We start from the raw sequence: 18,696 nt of genomic DNA, 5'->3' as shown, positions 1-18,696 counted from the left end.
TGAATATTGACGAAAAGTATTCATTCAGTGTCTCCCCAATCTCTTCCGCCTCCTCACGCAACTTCCCCCTACTATCCTTGACTGGACCTATTCCTACCCTATTCATTCTTTTATTCCTAACATACCTATAGAAAGCCTTAGGGTTTTCCTTAATCCTACCAACTAAGGACCTTTCATGTCCCCTCCTTGCTGCTCTTAGCTCTCTCTTCAGGTCCTTCCTGGCTACCTTATAACTCTCAATCGCCCCAATTGAACCTTCACGCCTCATCTTTACATAGGCCGCCCTCTTCCCTTTAACAAGGGATTCCAATTCCTTATTAAACCACGGCTCCCTCACACGACCCTTTCCTCCCTGTCTGACGGGTACATACTTATCAAGGACACTCAATAGTTGCTCCTTGAACAAGCTCCACATATCAATTACGCCCTTGCCTTGAAGCTTACTTTTCCAAGCCACACATCCTAAGTCATGCCTCACCGCATCATAATTTCCCTGCCCCCAGCTATAACTCTTGCCCACTTATCCCTCTCCATCACTAGAATAAAAGTCACCGAATTGTGGTCACTGTCCCCAAAGTGCTCACCTACCTCTAATTCTAACACCTGGCCTGGTTCGTTACACAGAACCAAATCCAGTATGGCCTCACTTCTTGTTGGCCTACCTATATATTGTGTCAGGAAACCCTCCTGTACACATTGGACAAACACTGACCCATCTAACGAACTTGAGCTATAGCTTTCCCAATCAATATCAGGAAAGTTAAAGTCCCCCATAACAACCACCCTATTACTTTCACTCTCCTCTTGAATCATCCTCGCAATCCTTTCTTCTACGATTCTAGGACTATTAGGAGGCCTGTAAAAGACTCCTAACAGGGTGAGGATGACCACCAATGAAAAAGGAATGCTCGAGACAATAATTAAACTGGTGCAGAAATCTGGACATTTATGCAGCTGAAGGGGGTGCTGGAGATAGACACCATCAGTACTTATTTCAATCCAGACACAACAGCCAGGGGGGCGCATCCACTCTACAAAGCTCTTTAAGAATGTTATTCATTTCTAGATATTTCAGAGAAGGCAGCTCCACTTTCCTCAATCTCTCCTGACAGGGCAATGCTGCTGTTAGATTTCAATTCACTGGTGAATGTTACTTTCTCGTTAACGTACTGGAATTGGCCAATGAGACTGTAACAATAGATGTGTGGTGGCTCAGTGGTTAGTACTCTTGCCTCACAACAACAGGGACCCGGGTATAATTCCAACCTCTAGGTGTCTGTCTGTGTGGAGTTTGCATGTTCTCCCTATGTCTGCGTAGGTTTTCTCCGGATGCTCCAGTTTGCTCCCACTGTCCAAAGATGTGCAGGTTAGGTGGATTGGCAATTTGGATTGTCCATAACGTCGAGAGATAGAGTGGGGTGCTCTTCAGAGGATCGGTGTGGACCTGTTCGGCTAAATGGCATGCTTCCATTCTGTAGGGTTTCTGTTCTATGATTACTATGTGAAATATCTTTAATTGTATTGCCAGATTGCTAGACACATGAGGGGCTTTAAGAAAAAAAAATACAATTTACAGGCAGTTGAATATCATAGCACCTAATGTTGAGGGTGTCCTGTTTAGATGCAATCTATTGATAGTTGTTAGAAATTACTTAAAACTGGTCTCAAAGAAGTAGTCATGATTGGAGGAGCCGGTGTTGGACTGAGGTGGACAAAGTTACAGATCACACAATTATGATCATTTGACGACTACTTTGGACAAAGTTAAAATAAAAAAAAAACACCAAGTTATAGTCCAACAGGTTTATTTGGAGGCACTTTTTAATGAAGGAGCAGTGCTCCGAAAGCCAGTGCCTCCAAGTAAATCTGTTGGACTATAACCTGTTTTTTTTTATTTTAACTTTATCCAAAGAAGTAGTCAAATGATCATAATTGTGTTAGGAGTTGGTAATAAACTCCCCAAGGGTTAATAATAGAAGAAATGCCAGTTCTGCTGATAAGGTGCACATAGTTGTTTGAAATGTTGCAAATTTAATTTCAGAAACATGATGAGAGAAGGGGACATTGCTGAGATCTTTGTATTAGCCAAGGTTACAATGTTCAGGAGAATTGAATGGAGAGTTGGAGGTGTGGGATGAGTTGGAGCTGGAAGTTAAGAGATTGCTAAGAAGCTTAGTCCCAGTCGGACTCTTTCCTGCAGTTTCATCTTTGTTCCCGCACTGCTTGGTAAATTCACTTCCCCTCATTGATCCAGCCTCTTATGCATTTTCTCTTCCAGGTTGCCTGCTTCACACCAAGTACAGTTTTAGCCTGCATGGACAGGCTGGACCGAAGGGTCTGTTTCCATGCTGTACATCTCTATGACTCTGTGCTGTTCTCATTTAAAGGGACAGAGACATTGTGTGAGAGAGACTGAAATCAACCTGGAGAGCAGGGAAATTCAATCTTGAGCAACAAGTAACAATGCAGGAAGTTAAGAAATTAGTTTAAATTTTTCCTGCAATTTTACTGCAGTAATGATGGAAATAAACTTGTTTTACAGGGAAAGGGTTCACAGATTTGACATCAAATCAATTGAAGAGTCTCCCAATTCAGCAGGTACTGATCATGATCAGTAATACAGAAGGGGAAAGCAGCATTCCCAGTCCAAAGAAATCATTTCCATGTGCATGTGGTCAAGGATTCAACCGGTCATGTGATCTGGGAAAATACAAATATGACCGGTCCAAGAGAAGGCCATGTAAATGTTAGGACTGTGGGAAGGAATTCAGTTATTCTTCCCAGCTGGAATCTCACCGGCACAGTCGCGTTGGGAGAGGCCATTCACCTGCCCCGCGTATGAGAAGGGATTTACTCAATCTTACAACCTGCTGAGGCACCAGAGAGTTCACAGTGGATTTAGACCCTTCACCTGCTCTGTGTGTGAGAAAGGATTCATTCAAATCTCCCACCTGCAGAGATATCAGCGCATTCACACTGGGGAGAGGCCATTCACCTGCTCAGAATGTGGGAAAGGATGCACTCAGTCCTCTGACCTGCTGAAACACCAGGGAGCTCACTCTGGGAAAAGGCCGTTTACTTGCTCCGAGTGTGGGGAGGGATTCACTCAAATCCAGTAGCTGCTGATACACCAGCAAACCCACACAGGGGAGAGGCTATTCAAATGCTCCATGTGTGAAGAGAGATTCAGTGATTCATTTCACCTGCTGAGACACCAGCAGATTCACACGGGGTAGAAGCTGTTTACCTCACTTTGTGAAACGGGGTGTGCTGAGTCTTCAACATGACTGACAGACCAGCAAGTGCACACAAAGTGGTCATCCACCTGCTCCATTTGGGGAAGAGTTCATACATCACTGCAGGACTCTGATTCATCAGTTATTGTTCATCAGATTCAGGACTGGATTTTACTCATGATGACATTGTTGGAGCCTTGGTGATGTTAACCTCAGTTATTGTGTTGGATTGACTGAATTTGTATCACAATTTTCTGAACCATAGGATATCTCTTTGGGCAATATGTCACACTGCTGTTATAGAGACTATGAGCAGGGATCATCTGTTTTGAGTGAAATTAGTTGAGGGGAAAGACTTCACAGCTGGGTCCTTGGAGAAGGACATGAGGTGTCTAACTATGCTTTAACTGCCTTCAGAGAGTACTGGGCACAGTGGGGGATACAGTGCTTTATTTCAGCCTCCAACTCTATTTTGATTTAGCAATTCAGGCAGCATCCGAGGAGCGTTGAAATCGATATTTCGGGCAAAAGCCCTTCATCAGGAATAAAGGCAGAGAGCCTGAAGCGTGGAGAGATAAGCTAGAGGAGGGTGGGGGTGGGGATAGAGTAGCATAGAGTGTGCCCTGGGGTTGAAGTGTTCCGAGGCGGAAGATGAGGCGTTCTTCTTCCATGCGTCTGGTGGTGAGGGAGCGGCGGTGGAGGAGGCCCAGCACCTCCATATCCTCGGCAGAGTGGGAGGGGGAGTTGAAATGTTGAGCCACGGGGCGGTTTGGTTGATTGGTGCGGGTGTCTCGGAGATGTTCCCTAAAGCTGTTAAGGAGGGAGTTGCACAATTTTGACTCTACAGCTCTGATACACATTGAAGTCACAACGGTGAGTGAGTTGCAGGGACACTTTTAGATGGTGGTGTTCCATGTATTTACGGAGAAAGTGAGGTCTGCAGATGCTGGAGATCAGAGATGGAAATGTGTTGCTGGAAAGGCGCAGCAGGTCAGGCAGCATCTAGGGAACAGGAGAATCGACGTTTCGGGCATTAGCCCTTCTTCCATGTATTTACCACTAGTAACCAATATCCCTTCCAGACTCTAATGTAAACAGTAGACAATAGCCACCCGGACTGTTACACAAACAGGAAACCATATCTACCTGACACTCAAAAGAAAACAGCTGTCGATATCCGTCCAGACGCCAATATAAAATATTCGACAATGTCCACTTTGACCTCAAGTATAAAAGAGTAGAGAATATCCACGATAATCCTCATATAAAATTAGTGACAACATCCACCCTGACCCTCATATAAAATAGACAACATCCACCCTGGCCCCAATATGGAAGAGTAGACAACATCCCTCCCAGATCCCAATATATAACAGGAGACAGTATCCCTCCAGATAAAGGAAGAATGTGGTCACAGTAAAGGCAATTCTGAGGAGGTTCACCAGATTGATTCCAGACATGAGAAAGGGCTGACGTACAAGAAGCGGTTGAATAACTAAAGTTCAGAAAAATGAGGGGGATTTGACTTAGGTCTACAAAATGTTAAATGGGATTGATAAGGAAGACTTTGAACAGATGTTTCCTCTTCTGGGGCAATCTAGAAATGATAGTCACAAGGGCAGCATGGTGGTTCAGTGTTTAGCACAGTGCCAGGGACCCAGGTTCAATTCCAGCCTTGGACGACTGTCTGTGTGGAGTTTGCACATTCTCCCCGTGTCTGTATGGGTTTCCTCCAGGTGCTCTGGTTTCCTCCCACAATCCAAAGATGTGCGGGTCAGGTGAATTGGCCATGCTAAATTGCCCATAGTGTTAGGTGCATTAGTCAGAGGGAAATGGGTCTGGGTGGGTTACTTCAGAGGGTTGGTGTGGACTTATTGGGCTGAAGGACCTGTTTCCACACTATAGGGAATCTAATCTTAAAACAAAAATTATAGATTCAGAGGAAGTAAGTTTAAACTTGAGATGAGGAGAAACCGCTTCTCCCTGAGGGTTGTGAATCTGTGGAACTTGCTGTTCAAGAGTGCAGTGGAGGCAGAATCAATCAACAGATTCAAGAAAGAAATGAGTATGCTTCTGTTAAAAATGTGTGATAAAAGTCTATGGAGTGCAAATAGGAAAGTGGAGCTGGGATTTTTTACTTTTATGGTCTTGGGAACCTGAGGCACATCTGTCAGATTTTAGCTTCAAGTTTCTTTTGTTGCTCTACCTCACCAAGACACTCTGCTTTCCTTCTCTTCGATAGTAAACTTAATGGCTTACCTTTTTCTGGGACTGTTTTGTCGTCACCTTGTCTATAGGAATTGCATTAATGATACTTTAGTTTTTGACCACTACAGCTTTTAATGAATTATTGAATGTGTACAGCAATATCTCCAATACCTCTTCGCTGCATTAATTGAAAATACAAGGATGTAATCCATTCAGACTAGAGCATTTTCCATTTTGACTTTGAGTTTATTTATCACAAGACCTTTCTGGATTTTGAATGTACTGATCTCATTCCTCATCTCATCAATATCATATTTCCCTTTTCCATCTCTCTGGTAAATAACAATCAAGGAGAGGCAGGGGCTGCCAGAAGAGCCACATGTGCAGTGTTTTAGCTGTTGGTATGAATTGTTGCTGTTTTTGGTGTTGGTACCTACTGTTGAGGTAGTGACCATCTTGCATCCTGAGAACATACCTAGTCAGTGCAGTCCCCTCTGCCTGATGACACCCGGGAGATTAGTCTTTGATTGGAGATAGTAATTAGTGAAATCTTTCAAACACTGAATTCTGTATTTTAAATCAGAGAACAATTTAGCATTGAAATAAAAGCTCAATTTGTATTGTCAACATAGTTTTCTCAAAAATGGTTGAATCACTTAGAATATCACAGATGGTGCTCTTTAAAGGGACATTCCGGCTTCATAAATCAGCAACATCTCCAGAAAACTAAACTGTACCCAGAACTTCAGAACAAATAGTCATCAGGCAAGCAATCTGGCTCTGCTTAACAGCAATAACTGCAAAATCCAACCATTGCAGTTATTTATGAGTCTGCTGGTGTGTCCAAAAGTTTGATCACTGAGTGAATCTCTTCCCACGAACACAGCAGTGAATGGTCTATCCCCAGTGAGAGTGCACTGGTGTACAATGAGGGAAGATGATTGTCTGAAACTCTTTCCACATGAAGTGCAGGTGTATGGCCTCTCCTCTGTGTGAATCCGCTAGTGTATCTGGAGGCTGGAAGTATGTGTGAAATTCTTCCCATACATGGAGCAGGTGAATGGTCTCTCTGCAGTGTGTACTGAGAACAGATGACTGCCTGAAACTTCTTTCACATAAACTGTAACTTAACAGCTTCTTTATGATATGAATATACTGCTGTGACAACAGATAGGATGACTAAGTGAGTTCTTTCCCACCAGCTGAACAGGTGAATGTCGTCTCCACAGTGTGAATTTGCTGGCATATATTAATGTTATATGACCTCCTGACCCACTACCTACAGTCAGTGCAGCTAAAGGCTTCTCTTCAGTGTGAATCTGTTCATATGACATTAGACTGGCGGACTTAAATTCCTTCCCACTCACGAAGTAAAGGAATGGCTTCTCCTGAGTGTAACTGCACCAATGATTTTCCAGCAGGGAAGGACTTCAAATGCTTTACTGCAGTGTCCACATTTCCACGGTTTCTGTCTGGTGCTGGTCTCCATATGAATGTGATGGTGCTTTTCCAACCAGGATGAATGATTAAATGCTTTCCCATAATCTTCACATTTCCACCATCTCTCCATGGTTCTGGTGCCCTTCTGTTCCTGATGAAGGGCTTATGCGCAAAACGTCGATTCTCTTGCTCCTCAGATGGTGCCTGACCGCCTGTGCTTTTCCAGCACCACACTGTTGGCCCTTATGTCTCTCCAGTCGGGATGATCAGTTGAAGCCTCGTTCATACGCACAGAGCACTTTGCACCATTCATATTGAGAGGAAACGATGTTATTTTCAGGTTGTGTAACTCTCCAATGGAGTGGAACACTCAGTCAGATGTCTGTGTGCTTCAGTATTTGCAGTCATGCTGATCTTTGAATTGTCGCCTCAAAGATAGAGCAAACATATCTCCTACCATATTCAAAGATCAATGATATTCAGGTCTGGAAAAGTCACGCAATTGTCAAATCTTGGTATGGTGTTTGGTTTGAGTTTCCTATGTGAAATTTGTAACACCGTATAAAAGGAGCTGACAGAAAACATCACTAATTATGATGGATGCTGGGAGATTTTAGTAAGGTTAAGGAGTTTTTTTTAATTACTAAGGTTTGAAGGGTTATCGGGAAGGGGAACTCCTAATTCCAGTTTGCAGCACTGGATACAAAAGTTTGTATGACTTGGCATCACAAGTGCACAGGTGAGTACTTCTTAAATGTGAGGAGGATTTCTGCCCCTGTAGCACATACAAGCAGTGAGTTCCAGAGCCCTGCACTCTCTGGGTGAAAGACATACTCTTCCTATTCACTCTGTCTTCTGTTAAAGAGATGCTTTGCAGCATTTGGATGTCAGTTTGGTGAATGACGGTGAAGATGATCATTCCCTTCTCTTCTCTCATTGGTGAGTAATTCTATTCCTTCATATCCAAGTCTTCAGTAATTTGGGGCATAAGGGGTAAGAGGAGCCAGCAAGACAGAACAGAAATTAGTAGGTGATAAAAATTGACACGGAAACTCAAGGCCAACACACTTACCCAGGTAGCCCAGAGAGAGGACCTGTATAGGGGAAGATGCAGGGATCAGCAACCGTGTTAAAAAAAGTGCCATCACAGTGTTACAAAAGTCGAAAACATGTATGGTCACTTTAAATTCAGAAAAACACTTTCTATCTTAAAGAACAGCTAGCTAGAGGTTGGACTGTTGCAAATGTAACAATTGGCTGTTAAATGGATACCTGAGTTTTAATTGTTGATTTGACAACAACTTGAATTTAACCAATTAGTTTTAATTAAGCCCCAGGATATCCGAAGCCAATCGAATTTTCATTTTATTGTTTTGACACCTAGAAACCAACCAAATTATAATTAATATGTCATGAATGGTATAAACCCAGCACTTTGAAAATTAGAGGGACAGTAACTGCCCTTATAATATCTTACACTCAAAGAAATCAGAAAAAAACTCTATCAAAGATACCTTTTTATGTGAAATATACTTGCAGCAAAAAAGAAAGTAGATGATCCAGGGACGTCAGCAATCAAAAGAGTGAAAACACTGAAGAAGACAGAGACTATGTGGTCTTGAGATTAATGTAATGTTTTAAGTGTGTTATTGGAACAGCAAGTTGTTTTGTATAGTTGGGGTCAGGTAGTATGTAGTAAAGAGAAGGGAGGCTTAGATTTGTGAACAGTTTCTTTGTTTAATGTTCGCTTTTAGAGTTAGGAAAATAAATCATTACTTTCTTTAAACAGTGGAATTTAGGAGTTCTCTGTCACCCACGTTTTAACAAATTATGAGCCGAGGCGAGCTTTTCTTGGTGTTTGGTTTTAATTAACATGGGTTTGACCTTTGTGTCCTAACAACAGGAAAAGCCGCATATTCACTGGTTGTTTAGTAATCTCTAATTTGAATACCTGTTCTAAATTGCTTTCAGATTGTACATAAATTGGAGAGATATGTCATAGATTAAAAACTAAAGGCCAGGAGGAAATGTAAAAATGTAATGTTAAAGCTAATTAAATAATTTGGAAATGCAATGTCAGGCAGTATGTTGTCCCTGCATGTGAGAGCTGATGGACCCCATTGTGGTTAATCGTGCCACATCTGTTGCAAGTGCTGATTGCTTGCAGAACTCCAGTTCAGTTGATGGGCTGAGTCTAAACTTCAAATAACACACCATTTCACAGAGGGAGAAGAGTTACCTGGATGTTGTGTTTAAGGAGGGAGTCTCATAAACTGCAGGTTAAGTCGTTCAAATTTGGTCAGAGTCAGGGAAGGAAGGGAAGAATATGTTACATAGAACATAGAACAGTACAGCACAGAACAGGCCCTTCAACCCACGATGTTGCGCCGACTATTGATCCTCATGTAAGGTAAACCTAATGTACAAACCCTCAAATTTATGTGAGCATATCCATGTCCAGCAGTCTCTTAAAAATCCCCAATGATCTCGCTTCCACAACTGCTGCTGGCAGCGCATTCCATGCTCTCTCAACTCTTTGCGTAAAGAACCTGCCTCTGACATCCCCTCTATACCTTCCGCCAAACAATTTAAAACTATGACCCCTTGTGTTAACAACTTCTGCGCTGGGAAAAAGTCTTTGGCTATCAACTCTATCTATGCCTCTCATTATCTTGTACACCTCAATTAGGTCCCCTCTCTTCCTTCTTTTTTCCAATGAAAAAAGTCCGAGCTCAGTCAACCTCTCTCCATAAGATAAGCCCTCCATTCCAGGCAGCATCCTGGTAAACCTCCTCTGAACCCTCTCCAAAGCATCCACATCTTTCCTATGATAGGGCGACCAGAACTGGACACAGTATTCCAAATACGGTCAAACCAAAGTTTATGGAGCTGCAACAAGATCTCATGGCTCTTAAACTCAATCCCCTTGTTAATGAAAGCCAAAACATCATATGCTTTCTTAACAACCCTGTCCACTTGGGTGGCCATTTTAAGGGAGCTATGTACCTGCACGCTGTTCCTCCACACTGCCAAGAATCCTGTACTCAACTTCCAAGTTTGACCTTCCAAAATGCATCACTTCGCATTTATCCAGGTTGAATTCCAACTGCCACCTCTCAGCCCATCTCTGCACCCTGTCAATGTCATGCTGCAGCCTACAACAGCTCTCTATACTGTCAACGACACCTCCAACCTTTGTGTCATCTGCAAAATTCCTTCAATCTCCTCATCCAAGTCATTAATAAAAATTACAAAGAGTAGAAGCCCAAGAACAGAGCCCTGTGGAACACCACTCACCACTGACTTCCAGGCAGAATACTTTCCTTCCATTACCACTTGCTGTCTTCTGTCGACCAGCCAATTCTGTATCCAAACAGCTAGATTTCCCTGTATCCCATTCCTCTTGACCTTCTGAACGAGCCTACCATGGGAAACCTTATCAAATGCCTTGCTGAAGTCCATATACACCACATCCATCGCTTGACCCTCATCAACTTGTCTAGTAACATCCTCAAAGAACTCGATAAGATTTGTGAGGCATGGCCTGCCCCTCACAAAGCCCTGCGGACTGCAATTAATCAAGCCGTACTCTTCCAGATGGTCATAAATCCTATCCCTCAGAATCCTTTCTAACACCTTGCAGATGACAGACATGAGACTGACTAGTCTGTAATTGCCGCTGATTTTCCTATTTCCTTTCTTGAAGAGAGGAATTACATTTGCCTTCCTCTAGTCCTCAGGTACGACTCCGGTTGAGAGCAAGGATGCAAAGATCTTCGCAAGCGGCGAAGCAATCACATTTCTCACTTCCCAAAGCAGCCGAGGACAAATCTGGTCTTGCCCTGGCGACTTGTCAATCTTAATGTTTATCAAAATTTTCAGCACATCAGCTTCCTCAATCTCTATCCATTCCAGCATGCTTACCGGTTCTTCAATGGTTTCATTCACTACAAGGTCCTTTTCTTTAGTAAAGACAGAAGCAAAAAACTCATTTAGGGCTTCTCCTACCTCCTCAAACTCTATGCACATGTTCCCTATGCTATCCCTGATCAGCCCTACTCTTTCTTTGATCATTCTCTTATTCCTCACATACGTGTAAAATGCCTTTGGATTCTCCCTAATCCTTCCTGCAAAGCCTTTTTCGTGCCCCTGCCTGGCTCTCTTCAGACCATTTTTGAGCTCCTTCCTCACCTGCCTGTAATCCTCTAGAGCTGAGCAAGACCCTTGCTTCCTCCACCTTACGTAAGCTGCCTTCTTTCTTTTGACGAGAAGCTCCTCCGCTCTCGTCGTCCAAGGTTCCTTTTATCTTACCCCTTCTTGCCTGTCCCAGAAGAACGCATTTATGCATCACACGCAGCAACTGTTCCTTAAACAGTCTCCACATGTCTGTAGTGCCCTTTCCATGGAACAGTTGCTCCCAGTCCATGCTTCCCAACTCATAATTTCCTTTTCCCCAATTAAATATCCTCCCATCATGCCTGCTTCTCTCCTTCTCCATAGCTATGTAGAATGTGAGGCAGTTGTGGTCACTGTCACCAAAATGCTCTCCCACCGCAACATCAGACACCTGCCCCGGCTCATTGCTGAGCACCAAATCCAAAATGGCCTCTCCCCTCGTTGGCCTATCAACGTATTGAGTTAGGAAACCCTCTTGAACGCACCTTACAAAAACAGCTCCTTCCAAACCATCTGCTCGAAGGAGGTTCCAATAATATTGGGAAAGTTAAAGTCACCCATTACAACAACCCTACTACATTCACACTTTTCCAAAATCTGCCAACCTATGCTTTCTTCAATCTCCCTGCCTCTATTGGGGGGCCTGAAGTAAACCCCTAATGAGGTGACTGCTCCCTTACTGTTCCTAATTTCCACCCATACTGACTCATTAGACAGACTCTCCTCGACAAAGGTAACCACTGTAGCTGTGATAACCTCTCTGATTAGCAGTATTGCACCCCCTTCTCTTTTTTTTTCCCCCCCTATTCTTTTTAAATGTTCTCAACTCTGGAACATCCAGCAACCATGCCTGCCCCTGAGAAACCCACATCTCTGTTATGGCCACAACATCATAGCACCAGGTACTGATCCATGCCCCCAGCTCCTCAATTTTATTCCTGATACTCCTTGCATTAAAACAAACACACTTTAACCGATCATTTCGTTCTTTCCCAGGAATTCCTTCCCACTGGCTGCACTACCTCTTACTATTGCCTCATCTCCATCAACTCTCACCTCTGGTATACAACTCAGGTTCCCACCCCCCTACCATACTAGTTTAAACCCTCTTGAACTACTCAAGCAAACCTTCCACCCAGGACATTGGTCCCCTTCCAGTTCAGGTGCAACCCGTCCTTCATGAACAGGTCCCACCTTCCCCAGAAGGCATCCCAATTATCTACATATCTGAAGCCCTCTCTCCTACACCAGCTGCGCAGCGACGTGTTAAGCTGCACCCACTTCCTCGCCTCGCTATCTCGTGGCACCGGTAGTAAACCCGAGAACACTACTCTGTTCTCGGGTTGCTGAGACTTGTTTGCTTTGAAACTTCTAAACCAGCTCAAAAAGATGTTCGATTGGGGCCGAGTGGATTCAGCTGTTGTCATAGACTCTCAGAGATGTACAACACGGAAATAGACCCTTTGATCTATCTCGTCCATGCCGACCAGATAGCTTTACCGAATAAAGTCCCATTTGACAGTGGTTGGCCCGTATCCGTCTCGACCCTTCCTACTCATATACCCATTCAGATGCCATTTAAATCCAGTAATTGTATCAGTCTCTGCCAGTTCGTTTGGCAGCTCATTCCATATATGCACCACCCTCTGCAAGAAAATGTTGCCCCTTTGGTCCCTTTTATTATCTTTCCCCTCTGACCCTAAACCTATGCCCTCTAGTTCTGGACTCCTGCACCCTAGGGAAAATACTTTGTCTATTTATCCTATCTATTGCCCCTCATGATCTTATAAATCTAATAACATCACCCCTCAGTCTCTGACACTCCAGGAAAAACAGCCTCGACTCAGCTTCTCCCTATCGCTCAAATCCTCCAATTCTGGCAACATCCTTGTAAATCTTTTCTGAACCCTTTCAAGTTTCACAACATCCTTCCAATAGGAAGGAGACCAGAATTGCACACAATATTCCAAAAGAGGCCTAACCAATGTCCTGTACAGCTGTGGCATGACCTTCCAACTCTTACACTACATGGTCTGACAATAAAGGAAAGCATGCGAAACACCTTCTTCACTTTGTAGTTCCTTGAAAGTAGGGGATTATCTACCTGTGACTACTTTCAAGGAACTACAAACCTGCATTCCAGGATCTATTTGTTCAGCAATACTCCTGACTATGAAGTATTTAAGTGCTGCTCTGATCTGCTTTTCCAAACTGCAGCACCTCACATTTTCTAAGTTAAACTCCTCAGCCCATTGGCCCATCTGATCAAGATCCTGTAGTACTCTGAGGTAACCCTCTTTGCTGTCCACTGCACCTCCAATTTTGGTGTTGTCTGCAAACTTACTAACTATACCTTCTATATAAGTGATGAAAAACAGTGGATCCAGCACCGATCCTTGTGGCATACCACTGGTCATAGGCCTCCAGTCTGATAAGCAACCCTCCACCACCACCTTCTGTCTTCTATCTTTGAGCCAGTTCTACATCCAAATGGCTAGTTCTTTGAGATCTAACCTTGCTAACCTTTCAGAGCCATGAGGTCATGTTGCAGCTGTACAAAACTTTGGTGCAGCTGCACTTGGGGTTTTGCATACAGTTCTAGTCGACACATTAAAGGAAAGACATGGAAACGTTGAAAGGGTGCAGAGGAGGTTTACCAGGATGTGCCTGGTATGGAGGGAAGATATTATGAAGAAAGGCTGAGGGACTTAGGGATGTTTTCATTAGAGAGAAGGTTAAGAGGTGACTTAATAGTGATATACAAGACGATCAGAGGATTAGATAGGGTGGACAATGAGAGCCTTTTTTCTCTGATGGTGATGGTTAGCATGAGGGGACAAAGCTTTAACCTGAGGGTTAAAGATATAGGACAGATGCCAGAGATAGGTTCTTTACTCAGAGTGGTAGGGGCATGGAACAGCCTGCCTGCAACAGTATTAAACTTGGCGATGTTACTGGCATTTAAATAGGCATTGGACACAAATATGTGCGCTTTTCCAGCAACACATTTTTCAGCTCTGATCTCCAGCATCTGCAGTCCTCACTTTTTCCACACACATGGATAATAATGAAATGGTATAAGTTAGATGGGCAACAGATTAATTTCACAGGTTGGCACAACATCAAAGGCTGAAGGGCCTGCACCACGCTGTAGTGTTCTATGATTCTCCCTATTCTCACAATTCACTGTAGCTAAATATTAAATAATTATCAGCCTGCCTGCAACAGTAGTAGACTAGCCAACTTTATTGGCAATTAAATGGTCATTGGATAAACATATGGATGATAATGGAAGATGGGCTTCAGATTGGTTTCACAGGTCAATGCAATGTTGAGGGCTGTATATTGTTCTACGCTGTAACCACTCTCCAATGAGGAACTTGTCGAATGCCTTACTGACGTCCATACAGAACACATTTACTGCCCTGCCCTCATCAATCCTCTTTGTTACTTCAAAAAACTCAATCAAATTTGTGAAACATGATTTTCCACGCACAAAGCCATTCTGAATATCCTTCATCAGTCCTTGCCTTTGTAAATATATGTGAATTGTGTCCCTCAAGATTCTCACCAACAATGTGCCACCCACTGATGATAGTTCACTGGCTTTTCCTTACCACATTTCCTAAATAGTGAAACCACGTTAGCCAACCTTCAGTCTTCGAGGAGAAAGTGAGGTCTGCAGATGCTGGAGATCAGAGCTGAAAATGTGTTGCTGGAAAAGCGCAGCAGGTCAGGCAGCATCCAGGGAACAGGAGAATCGACGTTTCGGGCATAAGCCCTTCTTCAGTCTTCCAGCACCTCACCTGTGATTTGATATTATAAATGCAAGGGGTTCAGCAATCTCTTCCCTAGTTTCCCAGAGTTCTAGGGTACACCTGATCAAGTCTTGGAGATTTATCCACTTTTATGGATTTCAAGACAGCTGGCACCTCCTCTGTAACATGGACATTTTTTCAAGATGTCACCATCTATTTCCCTACATTCTTGATCTTCCATTTCCTTCTCCACAGTAAACACTGATGCAAAATATTTGTTTAGTATCTCCTGTGGCTCGACATGTAGGCTGCCTTGCTGATCTTTGAGGGATCCTATTCTCTCCTTAGTTACCCTTTTGTCCTTAAGGTATTAATAAAATCCCTTTGGATTCTCCTTAACCCTATCCGCCAAAGCTATTTCTTATGTCCACTTTTTGCCCTCCTGATTTTCCTCTTAAGTATTGCCTTTATTTGAAGGAATCCTGTGATCTCTCTAAACCTGACTTATGCTTCCTTCTTCTTAACCAAAACCTCAGTTTCTTTAGTCCTCGACATCTACCAGCCTTTCCTTTCACCCTAACAGGAAGAGACTGTCTCTGGAATCTCGTTATCTTGTTTTTGAAGGCTTCCCATTTTCCAGTTTCCTTTACTTGCAAACATCTGCCCCCAACCAGCTTTTGAAAGTTCTTGCCTAATACCATCAAAATTAGCTTTCCTCCAATTTAAAACTTCAACTTTTAAATCTGCTCTATCCTTTGCCATGACTACTTTAAAACTAATAGAATTATGGTCGCTGGCCCCAAAGTGCTCCCCCACTGACACCATTTGCCCTACCTTATTTTCCAAGAGGTCAAGTTTTGCACCTTCAAGAGTTTAAGTGCTGGAAAAGCATAGCGGATCAGATAGCATCCGAGGAGCAGGAAAACTGACGTTTTGGGCATAAGCCCTTCATCAGGACCTTACTCTCAACTCTGTATTCTGCATCTGCAGTCCTCACTTTCTCCACGTTTTGCACCTTCTCTAATAGGTGCATCCGCATACTGAATGAGAACATTTTCTTGTACACACTTAAATTCCCTTAACACTATGACAGTGCCAGTCTGTTTGTAAAGTTAAGATCCCCTAACATAACCACCCTATTTTTCTTATAGGTAATTGAAGTCTCCTTACAAATTTTGTTTCTCAATTTTCCACTGACTATTAGGGGTTCTATAATTCAATGTCGTCCAGTTGGGGACTAATAACATCAGCAAAATTAAGCGAGAGATTCTGTTTGGGCAGTATCAGGAATTAGGAACAAAATTGCAGAGCATAACCTCAAGGGATTAATGTCTGGATTATTATATGAACCATGTGTAAATTGGCATTGAAAATAGAAAAGCAAATAAGTAAACAAGAGACTCTAAAAGAGTGGTGCAGCAAAGAGGGGTACATTTCTCCACATTTACAAATGAGAATTTGGAAGCTGCTGTCCTAACAGCATATACTTTGTTGCTGATGAACAGCAGATCCAACTCCTGTATTCACTTATGAACTCACTCATGTTTCTACAGATGTAATGACTGAGTGAACGTCTTTCCCGTACCCTGAACAGATGCATTTGCTGGTGTTTCTGTAGGCCAGGTAAGTCTCTGAATCATTTCCCATTCTTGGAGCATTTGAATGGTCTCTCTCCAGTGTGAATTTGCTCATGTTTTTGCCGATGTGTTGACTGAGTGAATTCCTTTCCACAATCAGAGCAGCGAAATGGCTTCTCCCCAGTCTGTACCTGCTGGTGTGCACACAGGCTGGATAATTGAGTGAATACCTTCACACACTCTGAGCTGGTTGGATGGGTTCTCCCCTGTGTGAACTCGCTGGTGTCTCAATAGGGTGAAATATTCACTGAATTTCTTCCTACACTCAGCAGGGAGTGACAGCATTTCTGCAGGGCAGGCAAATCAGAGACTTCCTTTCCACATTCAGAGCAGGTGAACGGCCTTTCCCTGGTGTGACCACATCAATGAAATTCCAGGGTTGACAGGGAATGGAATCCCTTCCCACAATCCTCATTTCCACAGTTTCAGCATTTTGTGGTTGTGCCTCTGATAGTTTAACAATCAGTCGAAGCCTCATCCACACGGACCACAAGTATTGTACCCCCTGCTGTGAATGGTGCAACACTTTTTCAAGCAGTGTCATAGGCTAATTTTTTTTCCCACAATCCTTACAGGAAGACTTACTTGATGGTGGGAGGGTGTGTCTCAGTGCTTTTTCAGTCTAATTGATGTTTAAAACCTTTAATGCAGACAGAACAAATTAATATTTCCCCATGTATGGTTTACAAGTTCTGGTTAACATAGTCATTGTAAACACATGATTTTGAGATTGCTGTCTGCAAATCTTCACCTTATAGATTCCTGTAAAGAGAATTATGAAAGGAATAAGTACAGGTTAGATATTCAGAACAGACAATTCTAGTTTCTCTGGAATAGCTTCGCTCTCTCTCGCTCTCTCTCTCGCTCTCTCTCTCGCTCTCTCCCTCCCTCCCTCCCTCTCCCAAAACCGTAACTCTCTATCCCATACACACACTCCCACAGCAGGTCACACAACATTGGAGGAGCAGACAAGTTGACATTTTGAGCCCTGACTTCCCAGAGACAGGACTGCTGTAGTTTTATGGGGCCTACAACCCCTACTCTGACTACTCTACTCTGATCTACTCTGACTTCCAATATCTGCAGTCCTTACTATTACACCACCGCCCCCTAACCCCCACCTCAAGTCCTTAAGAAGGGTTATACCCGAAACATTGACTTCTCCACCTCCTGATGCTGCCTGGTTTGCTGTGGTCTTTCAGCCTCCAATCTGTCTACTTTGGATTCAGGCATCTGCAGTTTTTTTTTGTCTCTTACATGCACATGTTCCGAAACCCGCCCTCATTCTGTACGTGCGCAGTTTCCTGCACATGTGTAGTCCCTGCGTCAGGGATCGTGGGATTTGGAGTCCCCATAGGCGCCGTGTCTCCAGGAAGTGGACGAAAAGTGTGGGGTGGAGGCTACGTGGGCCTTCACTGGAGTTTGAGTCACCTGGTTAGGTAGCCAGACTTCTGACATTACAAAATGGATTCAGCCATTTGTGAGGGGTGTTAAGACGGACCCGGAGGGTCCCGTCTTTACGTGTTCTTTTGGAAGGAGAGACTCACACTGGCAACTATGATTAGACGCAGACAGCAGTTTATTCACAGAATCTTAACTGATACAACGAATCTACAGGCATGCATTCGTTGGAGAAGGCGTTCTCCCTTCCCGTTCAAAGTTGACACAATTATACTTCGCGCTGCCTGGAGTCCCCGGTCAGTTCGCCTTCCCCATTGGTCCATTCATCTGCGCGCGCTGGGGATCCGTCCTCCTATTGGCCGCATCGAAGTGCCTGCCCAGCTCCTGCTGTGCTTGACAATGACTCAGCCATCCCCGGGAGCGGTTCCAATCCCGTATTCAATAGTTCATTGTTTCAAGGAATTACTATGCGTCTGACAGGCTAGCCATTTTCAATAGTTTCAGTTTAACTAAATTGACAATTACACTTATCAACTTTAGACTTAAATAGAGCCATTCACACTCAATAGTTACAGGTTCCGATAGAGCAATTCACACTTGTCTAACAGTTACAGATTCCGATCGGTTTCTTTATTAATCCCAAGTTTCGATGGGGCAATTGATACTGGCTGGTATTTACAGGCTCCAAGATTTAATTAACATTATGCATATCCCTTACAAGCTCCAGCAGTCATGCAATCGCCTGCAGCAGCTCGCCTGGCTGCTGTTAACCATTTCAGGGCTGGAAGTGTCACCCTCCCTAGCCCTACATTAAACACCACAGTGAAATCTCCCCAACAT

General features: G+C 43.5%; 1 protein-coding gene across 11 annotated transcripts in view; it reads left to right on the top strand.

The window, feature by feature from the left end:
* The window catches only part of LOC122564677 (zinc finger protein 239-like), a 74,498-nt gene that overhangs the window by 2,933 nt on the left and 52,869 nt on the right, over nt 1-18,696 (top strand). For 4 of the 11 annotated variants that reach the window (XM_043719763.1, XM_043719758.1, XM_043719761.1 and 1 more), the window contains exon 2: nt 16,372-16,441. The exons of 3 other annotated variants lie outside the window; for them this stretch is intronic. The gene's annotated coding sequence lies outside the window, so the exon portion shown is untranslated. Of the gene's footprint in view, nt 1-2,619; nt 2,747-7,748; nt 7,824-16,371; nt 16,442-18,696 lie in introns of those variants that run through there. 4 more of the 11 variants (XM_043719759.1, XM_043719753.1, XM_043719760.1 and 1 more) reach the window with 2 other exon arrangements.

The sequence above is a fragment of the Chiloscyllium plagiosum genome, chromosome 30 (genome assembly GCF_004010195.1).
Source record: "Chiloscyllium plagiosum isolate BGI_BamShark_2017 chromosome 30, ASM401019v2, whole genome shotgun sequence".
Lineage (NCBI taxonomy): Eukaryota > Metazoa > Chordata > Chondrichthyes > Orectolobiformes > Hemiscylliidae > Chiloscyllium > Chiloscyllium plagiosum.
The sequence above is the reverse complement of the archived record's forward strand: the minus strand, read 5'-3'. Positions and strand labels throughout refer to the sequence as shown.